The sequence below is a fragment of the Schistocerca piceifrons genome, unplaced genomic scaffold, assembly GCF_021461385.2.
Source record: "Schistocerca piceifrons isolate TAMUIC-IGC-003096 unplaced genomic scaffold, iqSchPice1.1 HiC_scaffold_337, whole genome shotgun sequence".
NCBI classification, from domain to species: Eukaryota; Metazoa; Arthropoda; class Insecta; order Orthoptera; family Acrididae; genus Schistocerca; species Schistocerca piceifrons.
Window position 1 is genome coordinate 32,501 of NW_025728556.1, and position 5,000 is coordinate 37,500.

The following is a 5,000-nucleotide window of genomic DNA, read 5'->3' on the forward strand; positions in this document are numbered from 1 at the left end:
GAAGAGTTATAACAGACCGAGCCCCACTGCATGAGGGGAGTCTTTGTCACTAATGTACACAGATGGAACATTTTGGACTGGAACCAGATTACCCGTACACACGGCGCTGATTAGTAATCAATGCAGAGCCATCAAACTACAGAATATATATACAACTGTCCGTATACATGCTGAAAGAGTCTGCCCACAATGGGAACCACACGTCAGCCAGCCACTCTGATCACGCACCACTCTCTGCTTCTAACGGGCGCACATACAATATGTAAGCACCAGCATGGAACAACATCCAGTGCATCCTCTCCGCCACATTACACAATCCACACTATCACAACCAGACCAGGAGGTCCATGCGGAAAATACAATATCCCACCCTTTCGACATCCACCATTGCGCAGATCAGGCACCAACACCCACACATGTCCTATACAACGGTGCACCCAACATCACAATAGTACCTCCTGTCACAGCGCACAAACAATGACATGAGTCAAAGACACAGGTCTGACACAAGCATAGAATTGGAGCGCCGCCTCTAATAAGCCAAAGGTGCATCCTGACGTGACAAATCTGATCATGTCACAAGCATTCACTTACTATAATCACTATCAACGAACCTGCCGCCCCCGCCCCCCCCCCTACACCTTTCCTTACAACAACGTGTAACCTAACCTAACCTAACCTATGTTGTACCTTAACCTAACCTATGTTGTACCTTAACCTAACCTATGTTGTACCTTAACCTAACCTATGTTGTACCTTAACCTAACCTATGTTGTACCTTAACCTAACCTATGTTGTACCTTAACCTAACCTATGTTGTGCCTTAACCTAACCTATGTTGTGCCTTAACCTAACCTATGTTGTGCCTTAACCTAACCTATGTTGTGCCTTAACCTAACCTATGTTGTGCCTTAACCTAACCTATGTTGTGCCTTAACCTAACCCATGTTGTGCCTTAACCTAACCCATGTTGTGCCTTAACCTAACCCATGTTGTGCCTTAACCTAACCCATGTTGTGCCTTAACCTAACCCATGTTGTGCCTTAACCTAACCCATGTTGTGCCTTAACCTAACCCATGTTGTGCCTTAACCTAACCCATGTTGTGCCTTAACCTAACCCATGTTGTGCCTTAACCTAACCCATGTTGTGCCTTAACCTAACCCATGTTGTGCCTTAACCTAACCCATGTTGTGCCTTAACCTAACCCATGTTGTGCCTTAACCTAACCCATGTTGTGCCTTAACCTAACCCATGTTGTGCCTTAACCTAACCCATGTTGTGCCTTAACCTAACCCATGTTGTGCCTTAACCTAACCCATGTTGTGCCTTAACCTAACCTATGTTGTGCCTTAACCTAACCTATGTTGTGCCTTAACCTAACCTATGTTGTGCCTTAACCTAACCCATGTTGTGCCTTAACCTAACCCATGTTGTGCCTTAACCTAACCCATGTTGTGCCTTAACCTAACCCATGTTGTGCCTTAACCTAACCCATGTTGTGCCTTAACCTAACCCATGTTGTGCCTTAACCTAACCCATGTTGTGCCTTAACCTAACCCATGTTGTGCCTTAACCTAACCCATGTTGTGCCTTAACCTAACCCATGTTGTGCCTTAACCTAACCCATGTTGTGCCTTAACCTAACCCATGTTGTGCCTTAACCTAACCCATGTTGTGCCTTAACCTAACCCATGTCGTGCCTTAACCTAACCCACGTCGTGCCTTAACCTAACCCACGTTGTCGCCTAACGTAACCCACGTTGTCGCCTAAACCTGCTCTGTAATTGTTATACGACTCGTTCAATTAGTGTAGTGTTGCCCACCCGCAACCCTCGCAATATAGTTCGCTACTCGCACTCCCCGCTCCCCTGTGTATCGCTTCATGTTAAACACCTTGCAAGTCTTGCTCACTTTCCACATGCTCCTGCTGTACACTGTAATGTGGATGGCAGCAGGACGTACATGCCGCCCCTCCCCACGTCCCCACCTTGCCCCCTGCCTTCGCAAGCTGGTTGGTGAGAACTTTGCATGTTCAATGCCCTCCGCATGCGACGTACTCAGGCTACGTTGTGGTGCGGCCTGTGTCAACTGTCCGCTAATGTCGTACGCGTAAACCACAATCTGTACTGCACATTCGTCCTTATGTACTGAATGATACATCGTGGCACATGTGTGACCGTACAACGACTGCGCCCAAAAACGGCGGACCATACAGTGCAAATATTGTGCACGCAGCTACGTGTCGTCTCCCTATGAGAGCTGGATTGCAGTGTGGTACGCCATAGAGACGTGTGGGAGGAACGGACGCCGTGGATGGCGATCAGCATGAGCTGTCTGTTGATGTATTCGGACCTAGTCGTCTCTCCTCACACACCGTGATGGCATGGTGCACCGCGTTCCATATCTGCGACATGCTACAGAGGCCGGTTGACAGTCGTTCGAGCAATGGACATCGCATACGTACGGGGGCCACCTTCCACGTATTGTCTAGGCGTGCACATTTTGTTGCGTGTATGTGGGCAGACGTAGTGTGGCGTGACACCTGACACAGGCATGCAATAATCGTGGAAGTTGCAAATGGCGATGGACGCCTGCGTTTTCTGGTGAAGTTACGCAAATGAACAAATGGTAACCTGTTGTGGTGCGGTTGTTCTCGCTAGGGGTGAATCGGTGATGGCGACGATAGGTTGAGGTACTAACCGGTTGTTCCAGCGATACCCACCATGCCGACGAAACTGAACGGCATCTGGGTGTGAAGCGATACGCGGCGGTGGCTGGGTGGGACCGTCCCCGGCCGGTGAGGGGGCGCCTCCCGGCGTGCTGGCCGCGCGGTGCGTGGGCGCACGCGCTACAGCCGGCTGGTGGGGGCGGCCAGTGGCAGGCGCGCCGGCCGACGGACGCGGCAGGCGTCGCAGCTGCGCGCCGGCGCACCCTGCGCGCGGCGCCGTGCGGCCAAAGTAGGTCCTCGCGGGCCCGGTGCGAAGCGCGGTGGACATCTTCAGTGTGCTGGTCCGATTGAGGACTGTGTGCGTTGAGGATGCGCTGCCGCCCGGCGCTCGGCGCCGCGACGCCGTCTGCTGCTCGGTCGCCCCAGCGGTTCTCGCTGGTGGTTTGTATCGCAGCTGTGCGGATGTGTTGGCGCGTGCGCTGTGCTGGGAGAGTTCGCTTCGGCACCCAAGTGGGGCTTTTGTCCTTCTGTGGCGCTGGCGTTGGAGCTGCCGGTCACCGTAGGTGGCGCGTGTTGTCTCCCGCCGGCAATGCCACGACAGCACGCTCCCGGGCCTCTGTCGGCAGCGGCAAGCTCAGTTGGGAGCACGGGTGGTCGCACCGAAAGCGTCTACTCGCCTAACTCCGGGCGATTGCGCCTCTCTCGAACCCGACCAAGTACTTGGGACGGCGCTGCGCGCCGCCGGGACCTGAGAGGGTTTCGAGGTGTATTGTGCAGGGGAGCTCAGCCTCCTCCTGTTTGCAGAATGATTGAGCGGACGCTTGCGTGTTCGCGCGGGCCCCCGGGACACACTCCCGGGCGGCCGGCTGCTCAGCTCTAGTTGACGCAGCTCCCTGGTTGATCCTGCCAGTAGTCATATGCTTGTCTCAAAGATTAAGCCATGCATGTCTCAGTACAAGCCGCATTAAGGTGAAACCGCGAATGGCTCATTAAATCAGTTATGGTTCCTTAGATCGTACCCACGTTACTTGGATAACTGTGGTAATTCTAGAGCTAATACATGCAAACAGAGTCCCGACCAGAGATGGAAGGGACGCTTTTATTAGATCAAAACCAATCGGTCGGCTCGTCCGGTCCGTTTGCCTTGGTGACTCTGAATAACTTTGGGCTGATCGCACGGTCCTCGTACCGGCGACGCATCTTTCAAATGTCTGCCTTATCAACTGTCGATGGTAGGTTCTGCGCCTACCATGGTTGTAACGGGTAACGGGGAATCAGGGTTCGATTCCGGAGAGGGAGCCTGAGAAACGGCTACCACATCCAAGGAAGGCAGCAGGCGCGCAAATTACCCACTCCCGGCACGGGGAGGTAGTGACGAAAAATAACGATACGGGACTCATCCGAGGCCCCGTAATCGGAATGAGTACACTTTAAATCCTTTAACGAGTATCTATTGGAGGGCAAGTCTGGTGCCAGCAGCCGCGGTAATTCCAGCTCCAATAGCGTATATTAAAGTTGTTGCGGTTAAAAAGCTCGTAGTTGGATTTGTGTCCCACGCTGTTGGTTCACCGCCCGTCGGTGTTTAACTGGCATGTATCGTGGGACGTCCTGCCGGTGGGGCGAGCCGAAGGCGTGCGACCGCCCCGTGCGTGCTCGTGCGTCCCGAGGCGGACCCCGTTGAAATCCTACCAGGGTGCTCTTTATTGAGTGTCTCGGTGGGCCGGCACGTTTACTTTGAACAAATTAGAGTGCTTAAAGCAGGCAAGCCCGCCTGAATACTGTGTGCATGGAATAATGGAATAGGACCTCGGTTCTATTTTGTTGGTTTTCGGAACCCGAGGTAATGATTAATAGGGACAGGCGGGGGCATTCGTATTGCGACGTTAGAGGTGAAATTCTTGGATCGTCGCAAGACGAACAGAAGCGAAAGCATTTGCCAAGTATGTTTTCATTAATCAAGAACGAAAGTTAGAGGTTCGAAGGCGATCAGATACCGCCCTAGTTCTAACCATAAACGATGCCAGCCAGCGATCCGCCGCAGTTCCTCCGATGACTCGGCGGGCAGCCTCCGGGAAACCAAAGCTTTTGGGTTCCGGGGGAAGTATGGTTGCAAAGCTGAAACTTAAAGGAATTGACGGAAGGGCACCACCAGGAGTGGAGCCTGCGGCTTAATTTGACTCAACACGGGAAACCTCACCAGGCCCGGACACCGGAAGGATTGACAGATTGATAGCTCTTTCTTGATTCGGTGGGTGGTGGTGCATGGCCGTTCTTAGTTGGTGGAGCGATTTGTCTGGTTAATTCCGATAACGAACGAGACTCTAGCCTGC

The 5,000-nt window shown here is 52.8% G+C and overlaps 1 non-coding gene across 1 annotated transcript in view; it reads left to right on the forward strand.

Moving 5' to 3' along the window:
• Positions 1 to 3,560: 3,560 nt before the first annotated feature.
• The window catches only part of LOC124745838, a 1,909-nt gene continuing 469 nt past the window's right edge, over positions 3,561 to 5,000 (forward strand). The window contains exon 1 of the ribosomal RNA XR_007011170.1: positions 3,561 to 5,000. This exon is cut by the window's right edge and continues 469 nt beyond it. This is a non-coding gene — a ribosomal RNA (small subunit ribosomal RNA).